The 18,025-nt window shown below is 36.8% G+C and overlaps 1 long non-coding RNA gene across 1 annotated transcript; it reads left to right on the forward strand.

Moving 5' to 3' along the window:
- Positions 1-1,316: 1,316 nt before the first annotated feature.
- Positions 1,317-15,522, forward strand: LOC141581422 (uncharacterized). The gene is made up of 6 exons (XR_012514011.1): positions 1,317-1,479; positions 4,339-4,454; positions 6,779-8,444; positions 12,708-12,806; positions 13,499-13,712; positions 15,078-15,522. It is a non-coding gene; the product is annotated as an uncharacterized LOC141581422 (long non-coding RNA).
- Positions 15,523-18,025: the final 2,503 nt, after the last annotated feature.

The following is an 18,025-nucleotide window of genomic DNA, read 5'->3' on the forward strand; positions in this document are numbered from 1 at the left end:
AATAGCTACTTTTCCTACAAATACCACTTTTCCTTATGGTCTCCATTGTGTACAGAATAAATAATATCAATTTATGAAACATTATTAGCATATTAGATATTAAGGATATTTTGGTTCCTTTCAATGACACCTGACCTTCAAATTTACCCTGGAAAAACTTTTTTTAATGAAAACTAATCTCTGCCAGTTAGTTTCCTCGTATTTTTTCCTTTAAATATGCATTGCAGGTACAATATCATTAATGAAAGTTTCAGCCTAGATGAAAGTGTTTTTACTACCTTTCTGAGAAAGAAAACGATGAACTGATGGCATTTTACATGTTTAAAATATAAAACTTCCAAGAAGATTATTATTTGCATATTTTTTACTTAAGTAATTCTGTACTATAGAAACAATAATTCTATTTCTTAATAGATCCAGTGATATGGTGTTTGCTTCCACCATTAAAGTTCTCTCTTTGACAGATAATTGAAGTTCAGAAACAGTGGCTTTTACATATTAAGATTGTGGATAGTCTTTTTCTAAAACAGGTTCTATATTTATTCTTAAAATTGTTTCCTCAAGATTTAGAAATAAACAATTAAATGTGTAACTTTTAAAATTAATGTAAAATAATTATGTTAGCATTATAACATTTTAATATGGCCCCAATCCTAGCAATAGTAATACTGAGTTCTTACTAGAAACAGTTCTGTAGGTATAATCATACCTTGGTATCTGCAGGGTTTGGTTTCAAGACCCCTCAGAGATACTAACATTTGAGATGGTCAAGTTCCTCATAAAAAATGATATATGTGTATAGCCTATACACAACTTCCCATATACTTTAAACCAACTCTAGATTACTTATAATACCTAATACAATGTAAATACTATGTAAATAGTTGTTATACTCTAATGCTTATTTGTATTATTTTTACCGTGGCATTGTTAATTTTACTGGTAAGTTTTTTCAAATATTTTTTATCTTGTTGGTTGAATGCATGAATGTGAAACCCACAGATAGAGAGGGACAACTATATATACAACAGAAAACTGGAAATAGTTGCAAGCCTTTGAAATTATAATCACTCTGATCCATATGCACAACATAAAGCCAGGTAAGTGATTTGCATATCTTTATATCTTCTGACCTAACTCAGATCCTATGCATATAGCAAGAACCCAGTAAGTATTGATGAAGCTGGATTTTCAAAAGTTACTTTTAAATGTTTGTAAAGTGTTTCTCAAAAGAAAAAAATGAATTTAACAAACACATTAAGGACCCAATATTCATTTTGTTTATTCAAGAAATTTGTTTTGCTTTGGCACTGTTAATATATCAAATATTTGTTCATTTTTTTGGTTTGTACTCTTCATTAAATCTTATTGCTTGCAAAGTATCAATTCACTGAGTAATGTAAATTTTCCCACATTATATTTTATTCTCTAGGTGATCTGGACATACACATTTTGCCCACTACCTACCTGAAACCTGAGGTAAAATTATCATCTTAAAATTTCATTTATTAAAAAAAATATATAGTCCTGGCACAATGACTCACACCTGTAATCCCAACACTTTGGGAGGCCAAGGTGGGTGGATTGCCTGAGCTCAGGAGTTTGAGTCCAGGCTAGGCAACATGGTGAAACCCCACCTCCACAAAAAATATAAAAATTAGCTGGGCATGGTGGTGCATGACTATAGTTCCAACTACTTGGGAGGCTGAGGCTGGAGGATCACTTGATCCCAAGAGGTTGAGGCTGCAGTGAGCCCAGATCTCACCACTGCACTCCAGTCTGAGTAACAGAGCAAGACCCCGTCTCTAAAATATATTATCTAAAGTTTCCTCATCTGCAGAAAATAGCATTTGAATGCCATTCATCAATCGTGATTACAATATGTAGTCTATGGAATTTTGCTTATAATTTACATTACAAAAAAATCTCGGCATAATACATATTGCTATTACACAGATTAGACATAAAACAAGACAAATTGTGTCACCTAGAATGTAAGAACTCAATATAGCCATCATACCCTAGTGTTTCTCAAACTTTTTGGGAATTAAAATAAATTTTACATGTAGATATAGCAAACAAAGCCTTCATTAAACAATACTTACCTTAATACATGATATATTCTTGTATATTTATATCCTTCAAACTGATTTGATGGTTCCATTAATGGGTCACTGTTGAGAGACAAATCTCTGTGATTTCTTGTTTTTCTCATGTCTTTCCTGCAAAGGGACTGACTCCTTTTTCAAGGAGGTTATCTTTTCAAGGATGTTTATATAGCAAACAGCCTTGGAAGACACAGATGGTGTCTCCCTCTAGAGCAAAGGACAAGTTGATTTTATTTACATTATAATGTAAATGATGACTCACTCTGGGACAAAGGTAGGGCAGGTTTATTGCAAATTATAAAAGACTTAGGGTTCTTCAACTCAGAGTTTCTTTCCTGGAATGTATCCCACTGTGCCTGTACAAGTTGAGACCCTCTTAGTATCACCCAAGTGCAAATGCTGACACTCTAAATACCACAATTTCTTTGTCTTAAGCCTAGAGTCTAGTGACCTCTGCCATCATCCACGTGGCTAACAGACTTACTTGTTAGCTGCAAGCAGAGTAAAATCTCAGAACCTTCACACTTTTGACAGTCACAGTCCCCACATTTTAGAAAAAACCTCTGTGGTTTATATACAGAATTATAATTTTGCCCACGTTGAGATCTCACTATACCCTCGTCTAAAAAAAAAACCAGAAAATTAAAAGATAATCACATGAAAGAGGACATTTTTTAAAAATTCAGACTTTTTCAGAGATGATTTAATTTTTATAACTTTTTATAACTTTTAAGCAAAGTTGAACTATATGATAAATTTTTCCTTGTCATGTTATTTCATATACTTAATGTTGGCATGCCCAGAAATTGACCTAAAAAGGATTAATAATAAAGTCTTTCTAATAGCAAAAAAAAAGCAATCTTTTTGCTTTTATGAGTTTGAAGAAAATTCGAATCATAATTCAATAAATAAAACACAAACACTTTCCCAATTTATTTATCTTAGTCCCAAAGCAAATAGAAAATATGCAGTTTTGCCACATCAACTTGCTAAAACAGTATTATGCTGCAAGGTCTTCCTGATTAACCCATTCTTTTAGTAGAACTAGCTGCTTACTTATCTGCATCTTCCTGCCTACCCTCTGAGGTTTTCACGGTTGTAAAAGATGAGACACACCTATCTTTCTCTGGGTGATTGGGGTTTGTGAACAAATATCTGTAGTAAAGAGGACACCAGGAAGGCAAGCAACCGTAGAGTCATTCTGTATCTCAGCACTTCTAAAACTGTCATATTCAGCAGAACCTGAAGCTCTTCAAGAATGACTCACAGTCATTAGCTGGGCATGGTGATGCATGCCTGTAATCCCAGCTACTCGGGAGGCTGAGGCAGGAGAATCGCTTGAACCCGGGAGGCGGAGGTTACGGTGAGCCGAGATTGCACCATTGCACTCCATCCTGGGCAACAAAAGTGGAACTCCGTCTCAAAAATAAAATAAAATAAATTAAAAAGGTAAAAAAGAATGACTCATAGTCATATAGGATACAAATGCAACTCTACTGCCCCCCTTTTTCTTTTTCTTTTTCTTTTTTTGAGATGGAGTCTCCCTCTGTCACCCAGGCTGGAGTGCAGTGGCACCATCTCAGCTCACTACAACCACCGCCTCCCAGGTTCAAGCAATTCTCATGCCTCAGGCTCCCGAGTAGCTGGAATTACAGGCATACATTAGCAGCCCAGCTAATTTTTGTATTTTTAGTAGAGACAGGGTTTTACCGTGTTGTCAGGCTGGTCTCGAACTCTTGACCTCAAATGATCCACCCACTTCAGCCTACCAAAGTGCCGGGGTTACAGGTCTGAGCCACTGCAGTCAGTCTTTTTCTTCTGTGTATCCATGTTCATTCTAGGATGAAGAGCTCCTGCTGGGTCATTCATACTGGTTGCGTTTCACCCCAAGCTCCTTATCACTCCGTAGTTCTCACATACATTCACAAAGATGTCTTGCGTCTGGCCAAAGCATTTCAACCGGAGTAACAAGTTTATTTTTATTTGACTTCCACACATATAAACAAAGCCATAGCAACTTGAAGAAGTGTAATGGCCTGATGGTACTTTCCTTTGCAGAGGGCTGTGGCAGATATGCCCGTTGTTACCCTTCTAATAAAATTTCTTAAGAAATAACATGATTATACCTCATGACAAAGTTATGAACACCTGCTGAGTGCAAATCAAATCAGAAAATTTTAGACGTTAAAGCACTAGAGCAATAATTTGGCTCAATCTCTTGATTGTATAGGTGAGTAAACTGAGTTCCCTGAGGCCATATTGAGAACCACGGTCCCTCATTTCTCATTTAGTGTGATTTCCACCAAATGCCCAGATGTGGATGATGCAGATATCCTTGGGAATGCAGTAAGTATGTTAGCCCCTCAAATGCAGAGCCTGAGTTTTCAGCCCCTGCTGTGGTGCCTGCTCCATTGGGGGGTGCAGGGTGTTCTCTCTCATTCTTTCTTTTTTCATTTTAAAAAATTCCTTTGAACCACTTTTGATTTCCATATGATTTGATTCAGATGGCATTTTTAATTTTCTTTACTTCTTGAGTGCTTCTGGATGATACAAATTAATTTTAAATATTCTCCTATTTCTCCTTTATGAATCACTTATTACTATGAACAATCATGACAAATTCTAAAGTTTTATATGCCTCATGTTTTTCAAGGCTGCTTTTAGATATCACAGTCTTTAAGAAGCCTTAAGATCATTTCGTTGATCTTTTGTATGGATTTTCCAGTCTCAATTTCATTCAGTTCTGCTCTGATTTTGGTTATTTATTTTATTCTGCCAGCCTTGGGTTTGGCTTGGTCTTGTTTTTCTTGTTCCTCGAGGTGTGATGTTAGGCTATCAATTTGAGATCTTTCTAACTTCTTGATGTTGGCATTAGGGCTATGTACTGCCCTCTTAACACGCTTTAGCTATGTCTCAGTAACTCTGAAATGTTGTGTCTCTGTTTCCATTAGCTTCAAAGAATTTTTTATTTCTGCCTCAATTTTATGTTTTGCCCAAAATTCGTTCAGGAGTATTTAATTTCCATGTAATTGTATGGTTTTCAGAGATCTTATCAGCATTGATTTCAATTTTTATTGCACTGAGGTCCAAGAGTATGGTTGGTATGATTTTTATTTTTTTTTTAATTTGTTGAGACTTGCTTTATGACCAAGAATATGTTTGATCTTAGAGTATGTGCCATGTGCCTATAAGAAGAATGAATATTCATTCTGTGGTTGTTGGGTGGAGTATTCTGTAGATATCTATCAGGTCCAATTAGTCAAGTATTGAATTTAAGTCTGGAATATCTTTGATAGTTTTCTGCTACAGTAATCCAGCACTGTCAGCGAGGTGTGGAAGTCTCTCACTATTATTGTGTGGTGATCTAAGGCTCTTTGTAGGTCACTAAGAGCTTGTTTTATGAATCTGAATGCTCCAATGTTGGGTGCATATATATTTAGGATAGTTACATCTTCTTGTTGAATTGGACCCTTTATCACTGTGTAATTCCCTTCTTTGTCCTTTTTGCTTGTTGTTGGTTTAAAGTCTGTTTTATCTAATTTAAGAATAACAACCTCTGCTCTTTTTTGTTTTCCATTTGCGTGATAGATCTTTCTTCATCCATCTACTTTGATCCTATGGGTGTCATTACATGTGAGATGGGTCTCTGGAAGACAGAAAGTTGAGCCTTGCCTCTTTATTAAACTTGCCACTCTGCCTTTTGAGTTGGGCATTTAGACCATTTACACTCAAGGATAATATTGATATGTGAAGATTTGATGCTGTCATTGTGTTGTTAGCTGGTTGTAATGTAACTTGTATAGTTGCTTTATAGTGTTAATGGGCTGTGTACATAATTTTTTTTTTTTTTTTTTTTGGTGGCAGGTATCTTCCTTTTGATTCAATGTTTAGCACACTCACTTATGAACCTCTGTCAAAATAGGTCTAGTTGTAATGAATTTCCTTAGTGTTTGCTTGTCCAAAAAGGATTTTATTTCTCCTTTGCTTATGAAGTTTAGTTTGGTGGGGTATGAAATTCTTGGTTAGAATTTCTTTTCTTTAAGGATGCAAAAAATAGGTCCCCAATCTCTTTTGGCTTGTAAGGTCTCAGCTGAAAGGTCTACTGTTAGCCTGATGGGATTCCCTTTGTAAGTGGTCTTCCCCTTCTTTCTAGCTGTCTTTTAAGATTTTTTCGTTCACATTGGCGTTAGAGAATCTAATGACTATGTGTCTTGTCATCTTGTATAGCATCTCACAGAGGTTTTCTGAATTTATTGAATTCGTATGTTGACCTTTCTAGCAAGACTGGGAAAATTTTTGTGGACTATATCCTCAAATATATTTTCCAAGTTGCTTATTCTCTCTCCTTCTCTTTCAGGAATGCCAATGAGTCATACGTTTGGTCTCTTTATATAATCCCATATTTCATAGAGGTTTCATTCATTCTTTAATTTTTTTTCTTTATTTTTGTCTGCCTGTGTTCATTGGAAGGAGAGGTCTTTGAGTTCTGAGATGATTTATTCAACTTGAATAAATCATAAATAAAGCATCAACTGTTGTTAATGCTTCCTATTATATTATGAAATTCCAATAGTTAACTTTTCAATTCCAGAACTTCAATTTGGTTATTTCTTAAAATGTCTATGTCATCTTTCAACCCTTGAACCATTTTACTGTTTTCTTTGGATCAGATTTCCACTTTCTGCTGTATCTTGCTGAGCTTCCTTGCCAACCGGTTTCTGAACTCTATGTCTGTCATCTCGGCAGTTTCAATCTGGCTAAGAACCACTGATGGGGAGCTGGAGTGATTATTTGGAGGTAAGAAGACACTCTAGTTTTTATACTTGCCAAGATATCTGGTTCTTTCTCATCTGTGAGTGCTTATATTCTTTTGCCCTTTGAAGATACTGACCTTTGATAAGACTTTTTGCTTTCATGTTCTTTATTTATCTCAAGGGTTTGACTAGTATAAATTGGGTATAGTTTACTGACTTTGTTTCTGGCTCAGCTTGACACTCCTGGGCTGCACTCTCTAACCCTCAGGGCTGGGACCAGTCCTGTGGCTTTATTCTCTGGCCCCTCAAAGTCAAGCACCAGCTGTGCTAGGGGTGCTGATCTGCTAGCAAAAGCACTCCTTTGGGGATACCAGAGGTTGCTGGTAGTACACTCTCATGGGGTGGTTAGGACTGCTACCAAGGGCACTCTGTCAGGGGGCTGTTGGCAAAAGTGCTACTGCAGGATGGCAGGGGCCATGTACAGCAGTGGTCTTCAGCAGAAGAACACCAGCAGAGCAGTGAAGGTTTTGTTGTGAGGGGCCAGTTGGCAGGGGGCATGCATCTCTAATTTGCTCTAGTCCTGGGGGGAAGACAGCCCTGATCTTTCCAGGTCTGGCAGTTGACAAAGGCATGACCCACTTAGAAGAGTATGGAGAGCCTTAGGAATGGGTGTCTATGTCTGTGTTCCTTTGCAGCTGTCTTTGCACCAAACTTTCTGGGGTTTGTGCAGACTCAAGCTCTGTTTCTGTTGACTCTCTGGGCAGGTACCCCTGCTAACTCAAATGTCCATGGGTATTGTGAGATTTCCTGCAACTAGGATCCCAGAGGTCCACCGTGAGAGTGAGCCACTCCACAGTTACTTCACTTACCCTTTCCTTAGAAGCTATTTAGGGCCAGCAATGATTCCCAGCACTTGGGCAACCCTGTGCAGGGATTCCAGCTTCCTTTGCTTTCAGACCCAGTGTCTCTGTCACCTTTGCATCTGCTTTCAGTGCATTCTCTCAGAATATCTCAGTCTGCTTTTTGTGAGTGTTTCTGTAGCAAATAGTGTTACTGCAATCAATCATTGCATGCATCACTTATCATCTTTGCCTGATTACCTGGCTGCCTCCCCTACTTGGATGTAAGCCTGTGGGTGAGATTCACAGCTTATTCTGGTTTAGTATCTCAGAATTGTGCTTGACACATTCCCAACAAATGGTTTATAATGCATTTTTATTCATCTCACCATATTCACACTGCCATTGTCCATCCTCTAGATTCATTGCTCGAGCCTCATTCATTCACTATTCCTTATCTTTTCTTGTTTCCACGGGTTAATAGTATAACGATCTTTCAGAAACAATACTTCATCAAAATCTATCCAAAAGGTAACAGAAAAATAAGTAGGAGGTAGGTTTACTACATTTAATTGCATCTGTGCAGCGCTTTCTCTTTAAGCTCAGAGTGTTTCCAGGCTCTGAGGGGATGCCAATTAGCATGACATATCTTTGGAAACAAGGAGCCAGTATACCTTTGATCTACATGGAGCAAATCAACAAAGATAATGAGTCCAGCTGGTGGTTCTGTAAGTGGGCAGAAGGTAGGTAGATTTTAATGATTTCCAATTATTCAGGATGCCAATTAGGAAATGACCAGCAATGTGCAATCACTGTAGATTAAGAACAAGATGCCATAAGGAATATTTACATTACCAAGGTGTTTTTTAGACTGTTAACATTCCTCTTCATATTGAATATAGGAAACAAGCTAACCCAAGATTCTTGGGACAAGGCTAGGAGAAGGGGATTGACTGCAAGGGCCTCTGAAGGGACATCGGGAGTGGCAGGAGTGTTCTGCATGATAGCTACCCCATCGTGATTGTGGGGTAGCTATCTGACTCTATACCTTTACCAAAAATTATCATATTGAGCACTTAAAATTGGTGACTTTTTGTATATAAAGTTTGAGAAACCTAATTTTTTGGAAGAAAGAAAAGAAAAAAACGATAAAGAAAAGGGAAAAAGGAGATCAAGTCAAGAAACAGAATTCTATGACTCACATGTTTGTCTTCAAAACTCATGTGAAATTTAATTACCATTGTGGCAATTTTGAGTGGTGAAGTCTTTAAGGAGTGAATGAATTAATCCACTCATGAATTAATAAATGAATGGATTAATGGGCTATTATGAGAGTGGAGCTGGTGACTTTGTAGGAAGAGGGAGACCTGAGCTGGGACATTAGCATGCTCAACCTCCTTACCATGTGGTGCTCTGCTCCACCTCAAGACTCTGCAGAGTATCCCCATTAGCAAGAAGGCTGTCACCAGATGCAGCCCCTCAACCTTGGGTTTCCCAACTGGCAGAACTATAATAAATGAATTTTGTTCCTTATAAATTATTCTGTTTCAGTGTTCTGTTATAAGCAACAGAAAACTAAGATAGAGAATTGGTAGTGAGAAATATGGTATTGATGATAATGAATACCTGAAAACCTGGAAGCAGCTTTGGAACCAGATAATGAGATGAAGCTGGAATTATTTGGGAAAGCAAGCTAGAAAAAGCCTATATTTCTGTAAATGTAATATTAAAGATGGTTCTGGAGAGATCTTTAGAAGACAAGAAGACTAGGGAAAGTTTAGAACTCCTTAGAGATTGGTTAAGAGATCATACCAGAAAGCAGATAGAAATAAGCTCAGTAAAGGCCACTCTAATGAAATCTCAGATGGAATGGGATACGTGTGTGTGTGTGTGTGTGTGTGTGTGTGTGTGTGTGTGTGTGTGCGCGTGCATGTATGAAGGGATAAGCTCATGGGTTATGCGTCTAGAATATATCCTGATAGATAGATCGGTAGATAGTCCATTTTGGAGCTGTTTCTTCAAAATGTAAAAAATCACTCAAGCCACTACCACTCATCACTTTTTAATTACATGTGTACCATGACAGCAAAGATTTGGGTTATGTCTTTATAAAGTTAGTTCTTGCTATAGACTATATCTTTACTTTTACTTCTTGTCACCAGGCTCGTTAGTGATTAATGGATTTTTTTTCTCTAAAAAAGAAAGCCAGATAAGAAGCTTATGTATAGAAATCCAAGAATTATGAGAATTACATGGTCTAATTCCATTGATGCTTATTAAATATTTATCATTTTATATATTATAAAGATATATGATGAAAAATACATTATCTTAAAACATCGAATACTAGAGAGAAAAAGGGAGAAAACCATTTAGCTAGTTATAAGTAATTCTATCATTTCTTGAGCATTTACTTCATACCTAGACCTTGCTTAAGAACTTAAGAAAAATTATCTCATTTAATAAAAACTCTGTGCCTTTTAATAAAAGGGTAAAGTCTCACTTTGTCACTCAGGCTGGAGTACAGTGGCACAATCATAGCTTACTACAGCCTCAACATCCTGAACACAAGGGATCCTCCCACCACAGCCTCCCAAGTAGCTGGGACCATAGGCACAAGCCAACATACCTAGCTAATTTTTAGACTTTTTGTATAGATGGGGGGTCTTGCCATGTTGCCCAGGCTGGTCTTGAACTCCTGGGCTCAAGCAGTCTTCCTACTTTGGCCTCCCAAAGTGCCAGCATTACAGGTGTGAGCTACCACATCCAGCCTAAATTCTTAATTATTTGTGAGTTTGTTATAAACTATTGTCATTATACTTTACTCAGGTAGCTTCCGTTAATTTGGATTAATTATTTTTAATAATTTTTATTGTATACATTTAAGGTATACAACATGATGCTGTGGACTACATGGTAAAACCATTATTATGTTGAAGTGGGTTATCATCTCACATAGTTACCCTTTGTGTGACAAGAACAGCTAAAAATCTGTCCATTTAGTATGAAACGTAAAACTGTGTAATTTTATTACCTAAGGACTTTATGTCCTACGTTAGATCTCTAGACTTGTTCATCCTCCATATTTGTTCTCTTGTGTCCTCTGACACGCATGTCCTCTAATCTACATCAGTCTGAGCTCCCCACTCCGTAAGCCAGACCCCACTCAGTCCTGCTCTATTTGCTGGAGCAACATGGTCTTTTATTCAATGTATATGGTATTACTATGCTTATATACATGCTGCTGGAATACAGGACACAGTCAAAGTACAGAAATCTAGATAGAAACAAATCGAGTACTCTTTTATTGAAGATGTACTCATCCTTTGGGAAAGTTCCTACTAGACAATGTGATTGTTACATCTTAGCTTACATTTGAGAGCCTATTAACCTATAATTTTAACCTTCCATACAGTGGAATATACAGACTAAATGTTAACCAAAAAATGTAAGTCATAAGCCAAATTTGTCACTAAAATTTACTGCTAAATAGCTGGTTTAGCCTAGAGAAAAACAATAGGAAATGTGTAGGGAAAAACAATTCCAGGATATTGTGAGCATAGAGGCAAGCAGAAAATAAACATTCTGGTTTGACACAATAATATGGTCATAAGTAAATAGCATTGAATGTGCCTTTTGTTTTATAACAGGATTTTAAAAAAATAAGTGAGTAACAAGTCAAATAAGATTTCACGTGTCTGCAGTTCCTTCCGAGTAAGCTCTAGATGGCGGAGGATGAACAAGGGTGTAAAGCAGAGGCTATTAAGAAAAGGCACTCTCGCTCTAAGGATTTGCCAAAAAAGAAAAAAAAAAAAAAAAAAAAAAGGGAAAAAAGAGAAAAGACAGAAAAGTTGAGAAGAAGATGGATAGAGTAATTTTTACAAAACAGTTTTTTTCATTGCACAGCGTTTGGCATATGCCTGACATCCTTCCGATTTAACGCTGCTATTGAAAGGACACTTGCTGAAGCATGGGCCTGCATTATAATTAGGGAAACACAGTATACTCTGAGGCCGAGATGATCACTGGCTCTTTGTTAGCCAACAGTATAGTTTACAGAAAATGACTTAAGCTATCCAGTCAAACTGACACAATCCACATTGTGTTAATCCAATTGTGGACTGGGTTCATTTGACTAGATAGGTGAACTATTAAAGTTAACAGACATAATTTTATAAAACAAACAGGACTGTCAATTTGGAAAATGTAGCATATGTAACTAGATTTCTAAAGCAAAGCACTTTAAAACGCTTGAATCAGAATACCATAATACTGAAGAAATTCTCCGCAACTTGAAAGAAGGAAAGTACCTACTAGACCTGTTTATTCAAGCATGGTCCAGAGACCCAACAGCACCAGCATCACTTGGGAGCCCGTGAGAAATGCAGACCTTCTAAATTAGAATTTGAATTTTAGGTGATTCTTATTCCTGCTAGAGTTTGAGAAGCACTGGCTTAGAATACTTTATCTACTACCGTCAAGGGAAAGGTACAGAGGGAAAAGGAAGCCCTCTTCTGATAACAGTTTTTTCCTTTTAAACCAGTAATCTCTTCAGGGTAGGAATGTTTCTTAATTATTTTTGTAATACTTGTAACTAGTCGTATCTGGTCTGTAACAGGCAATCAGATATTTGTTAAATAGCTGAATTTGCTAATGATCCAGTTTTTAAGCTCTCTTTAGCACAGGCAAGCTTAGAGAAATGCAGATAGAGAGGTTGTTTAATTCACCAGACTGGTATTTTTTATGGCAGTTCTAGTAAACATATATAGATGTATAATTCTATGTAGAAGACATTTTTTCCTCAGTAGTTTGAAGACCCAGCCCAAAGCTGTGAAGTCAGCCCTGTGTAAAATATAACATTTTGTCCTTTATAAGTAAGCTCTTTTCTCTCTCTGGTTTCTTTAATATTTTTTTCTTTGTTGTCCTGTAGCTTCATCATATTCCAAATGCGGATTTTCTTCTTCTTTTTTCTTTAACCTTTCTTTTTTATTATATTTTTATTTTAGGTTTGGGGGTCCATGGTTAATAATAATAGCTACCACATGCATTGATGTGAAAATTAAATTCTATAATGGGACCTTAATATAGAGCTGATCATATAGCAGGTACCTGATTAAAAGCTATCATTATTTTTGTTATGTTTATATGTTTTCTGACTTAAGAATACTGCAAAAAATAAATTAAGGTATTAGACAACTCCTCTTTTTGTTTTTCCCAGTAAAGCCTTATCTACTCCCATTCCTGCATTTTATATTTATATTTGAAAAGTGACAAACTCCCTAGACTGGCAGATATCGAAGTGTTATTTCAACGTAAACCCTCAGCTGTCTCTTTCAGTTTTACCAGTCCTCCCTATTGTTTGCAGTTTCTGCAAAATATGGTAATTTATATTAACTGGAAAAACTTTAGAGCCATTTAAATATATTGTATTTGTTTAGTCTCATAATGATTTGGAATTAAGATATCTATTTTCTAGGTTTAGAGATACTCTGCCTATCTCATGGGTTTTGTATTAGTATCACAGGAAGTAACATATGTGAAAGTTAGACCATATAAATATGAAATTAGACTGAAATTAGACCATATAAATATGAGTAATTATCATAGCATCTACATAAAATAATGTTATAAAATAAATAAAAGTATGTCTGCATAATTTTGCTATTTAATATGTTTAAATACATTAAGGATTTAAAACAAAATTTATATATTACTGACTGGGGATACGTTTGAAGAACTTACGTTGTTTTATGATTGGTTGAGTTTCTATTGATGCTTTTGTATTTTGCTTTTGTAGACTTTATGAACGTCATTTGAAAAATCTTTGGATCATTTATTTAGATTTTTAAGATATGGTTTAGGAGACATTTATTCTGGCCAAGATTGATTAAGAGGGAATAATTCACACTCCTGCCTAAACAACAAAGAAACTGGGAAAAATATATAAAAACAATACTTTTCAGACGTTTAGCAACAGGGATCTCAGGACCATGACTCCCCAAAGAAGTGAGGTAAGCAAAGTAGGCTTGCAGTCATCTCTGTTTTCTGCTGCGGGCATTTAGTGAATTTTGGCCTAGGGAGGAATGAAGCAGGAGCAGGGCCATGTGAGGGAAAGCCCAGTGAGATCCAGAAGATGCAAAATTTAGAGAAATGCTTGCTGCCAGGGCCATAGAGGCACAGAGCTAGTCCAGAGGAAGAAGAATGTGGAGTCCTCCTTGAACTGGGGAAGGTTAGGTGACAGGAATTCATGAGAAAGAGTCCAAAGTAAAAGGGACAATGCAGAAAAAACAGTTCCAGATGTCTGCATTGAGTCCTCTTAACTTTCTGACTGATTGCTAAGTTCTGCAGGTATAGAGTGACCCCAAGTAAATGAGAAAGGAAACATTATATGTGGCAGAACATTTCTGTCGATAACACAGGGCTGGTTGTGGGTATTGAGTTCTAGCCAATCAGCTAAAGCAACCTCACTGAACAACCAGAACATTCAGTAGAGACGCAAGAAATGGCATTACTTAAGAGGAGAATCAAAGTAGTTTTAGAATAGAGGCTACTCCAAATTCATCCTAACAAACCTGAAATACAAGTTTCAAAAGGGTCAAGTTGTTCTGCAACTAAATTAATTGCCTATCAGAAGAAAATATAACAATTATTAAAGGAAGTTAACAAAACCAGACAAACAACATTATGAAATGATCATATGATTTCAATATAGGAAGAAAATGCATTTGGCAAATTTAATTTGCTACTTATATCACAAACTGTCAAAAACCCAAGCAATCTCAAATGGATAAAGACCATATATGGAGAATCTATAGCTTATATAAAAGTTGTTGGTAGACTGAGGCAGTCATTGCTAACTTGAGGTCAGGAGTTTGAGTCCAGCCTGGCCAACATAGCAAAACCCCATCTCTAAATTAAGAAAAAATTTTTTTAAAAACACTTATTGGTAAAATATGGTATTTTTTCCTCTAAAATTGGGAACAAAACAAGAATGTCTACTAAACACTTCTAATAAATATTGTCCTGGAGTTCTTAACCAGTTAAATACGGCAAAGAGAATAAATAAAAGACTTATAAATTAAAAATTAAGAAAAAGTTAGGTACATCATGAGTGACAAATATGTATAGATATTAGCCTATTTTATCATTTACTATCACAAAGTATACACATGTCTGTTATTTATCAAAACTTAAACACAGACCATGAATGGTGCCATTTGCAGTTGAAATCTAAAGAATTTAAAGATGCAATATTAAATCATAACTGTATAAAATTAACTGTAGTTCATACTGTAATAATTTTCTAGCCACTTGCTATTGATGTTGTGGCGAGCTCAAGTGTTGCAGACTCTGCTTAAAAATGTCGTGTGTTGTAGGCCGGGCGCGGTGGTTAACGCCAGTAATCCCAGCACTTTGGGAGGCCAAGGCAGGTGGATCATGAGGTCAAAAGATCGAGACCATCCCAGTCAACATGGTGAAACCCCGTCTCTACTAAAACTACAAAAATTAGCCCAGTGTGGTGGCGTGCACCTGTAGTCCAGCTACTTGGGAGGCTAAGGCAGGAGAATTGCTTGAACCCAGGAGGCAGAGGTTGTGGTGAGCTGAGATTGCACCATTGCACTCCAACCTGGGCAACAAGAGTGAAACTCCACCTCAAAATCAAAAAAAAAGAAGAAGGAAAAGAAAAGGAAAAATGCTGTGTGATATAATCAAATTCACCTGAGCAACTTATCTCTCTAATAAAGTGCATATCACAATAAAAAGTGATCTCACATGGTACTTGCGTATTTTAAAAATCATGTTTTGTGCAATATCATAAACTTTTAGTAACATCATGGGACCCATACATAGTACCACCAATGGTGCTGGAAGTGCTCCTAAGGAAAGTTATGACATTACAAGAGTTAAATTGCTTGATAGGTACTGTAGATTGTGGTCTGAAACTGTGGTTGCCGCCAGTTCAGACAGACGATTCATCTTGCAAACAGACCATAGAGCTTACAGTATCAGTACAGTTTGGTACTTTCCTTCTGACCTTCTTAATAACATTTTCTTTTCTCTAGCTGACTTTAAGAAAACAGTATATAACACATATGACATACAAAATATGTGTTAATCGACTATGTTATCCCCAAGGTTTTGATCAGTAGTAAGATATTAGTAGTTAAGTCTTTGGGGATTGAAAAGTGATACTTGGATTTTTTACTGTGTGAGGTTGATGCCCCAACCCCCACATTGTTCATCTGAAGTTAGGTTTTGCTTTTTCATTCCATCTATAAATCTCCATCTGCTAATTAGAGTGTTTAGACCACTTTTATTCAGTGATTATCAATATGACTGGTTCTAAGACCATCTTGCTGTTCGTTGCCTATTCAACTCATCTGTTTTATTCCTTCCTGCCTGACTTCTTAGATTAATTTAGTACTTTTTAATTTCTGGTATTTGATCTCTACTATTGGTTTATTAGCAATGACTTGTTATATTTTCCATTGTTGACTCTAGGGATTACAATATATCGTTTCAAATTATTATCATCTGCCTTCAAATGATGTATCAATTTCCGACTGTAAGCAGCTTACAGAAGTGGTGGTTCCTTTCCCGCTTCTCACCCTGTGCTATTGTTGCTATACATGGTACTTCAACACATGTTGAAACAGGTTTCGGGCTAAAACATTTTGACTTTCCTCTTTGTCACATAATGTTACCTCAGATTGGAAAGTAAGTCATGACATACAGGGTTAAATAAAACCTTTTGGGGAAGACTTTATGTTTTGCAGGGCATGACTCCCAGACCCCTGAGATAGGAATTTGGGCAAGATTTAAAAAAAAAAAAAAAATCAGAGCTTAGTCTTCAAGATGATCACATTGATTCATTTTACTAAGAGAATGAGAAAGAGTAGCAGGAGAAGCCCAGCAAAGGCCTTGAAGAGTCCACAGGAGACAAAACAATGAGCACAAACTGTGGTGAGCAATTCTAAAAGTTGTCATCAGAAGCGAACGGACGTGTTATAAGTAGAATTTTTGATGCCACACAAGAAGTAGCACTTGAATATAAATTTCCTCAGCAAGGCAATTTACTTCTATAGAAGGGTGCAGCTCGCAGATGGCACAACGGCAAGCACACATTTGGACAAGGGAGGAAAAGGGATACTTATGCCCGATGGGGGTCTCCCCTAACTGCTGTGTCACTCCCCTGCTGGCTAGGGTTAGACCTCACAAACTGGACTAATCTTGATTGGCTATTTTAAAGAGAGCAGGAGTCCGAGCATGAGTGGCAGGATGGGTGGTTTGGCGGCAAGGATGGTTACGGGCAGGTCAGAGCAGGTAGCCAGGGGTGACCTAGGTCAAAGAAGGTGATGGGAACAGGTGACTGGGATGAGTCAGGATGAAGCTGGGGGCGGGGGAAACAGATGTAAACTACTGATTAGAACCCATGGAGAAGGCTGTTTACTGGAACTGCAAGGAAGTTAAATTTTAAAATAGAGAATTAAAGAATAAGAGAGCTGTACATAATGACATACTGATTCTTTGAAGAGAAACTTGGGGTTCACTCTAACACTGAGATAAATCATATAGCCCAAAGTTATAATTTTATCACAAAGAAACCTACAGCTTAGAAAAGTTGTGAATTGCTCACTGATACACAAATAATTAATATCAGAGAAGTATTCTAAATCTTTGTCCAAAATTCTGTCTATAATAGAAACTGACAAAATTTTCAACAGCCCATAATCCTTAACAAGAAATCAAACCTATTTTATCCTAGGAAATGTTCTGGGTAAGCTGTGGCCCACAAAGACTATCTGTCTAAGTTCTGTAGCAATTTATGCTTTTAAACTGCAGTAAGGCCTACACAAACCTCATTCCCAGTAATAGCTTGACAGCTCGTTAGTCTACTGGACTTCCTCTTGAGACTAAGCATGGAAGATATGACCTCTACTTTTTTTCTTTTAAATGAAGAAGTCTGATGAGGCTAACACATAACCAAAAGAGTGACTTGTGTCCTTCTGACCCTCATATAGATCAAACCCTTCAGAAGGTCCTTAAATTCAACCCATTTGTCTATGGCAATAGCAAGTAATTGAGAATCAAGAGTGAGCTGGCTTTTAGGGTCTCACCTTTAAAGCTCTGATTTGAAAGAATGAGTTTTGCAGAACCCTGCAAAGAGTAAATCCAGTAGTTATGATAGGCTTAATATAATTTCTCACCTAATTCTTAATAAGAATTCAGATTTTTATTGGTCTGTCAGTGAATGTTTGGGTAACTTGATAGCAAGGTAATATAATTTGAAAATTCAAAGGCAAAAATTAGGAGATGGTGATTC

This window comes from Saimiri boliviensis, chromosome 15 (assembly GCF_048565385.1).
Source record: "Saimiri boliviensis isolate mSaiBol1 chromosome 15, mSaiBol1.pri, whole genome shotgun sequence".
NCBI lineage: Eukaryota > Metazoa > Chordata > Mammalia > Primates > Cebidae > Saimiri > Saimiri boliviensis.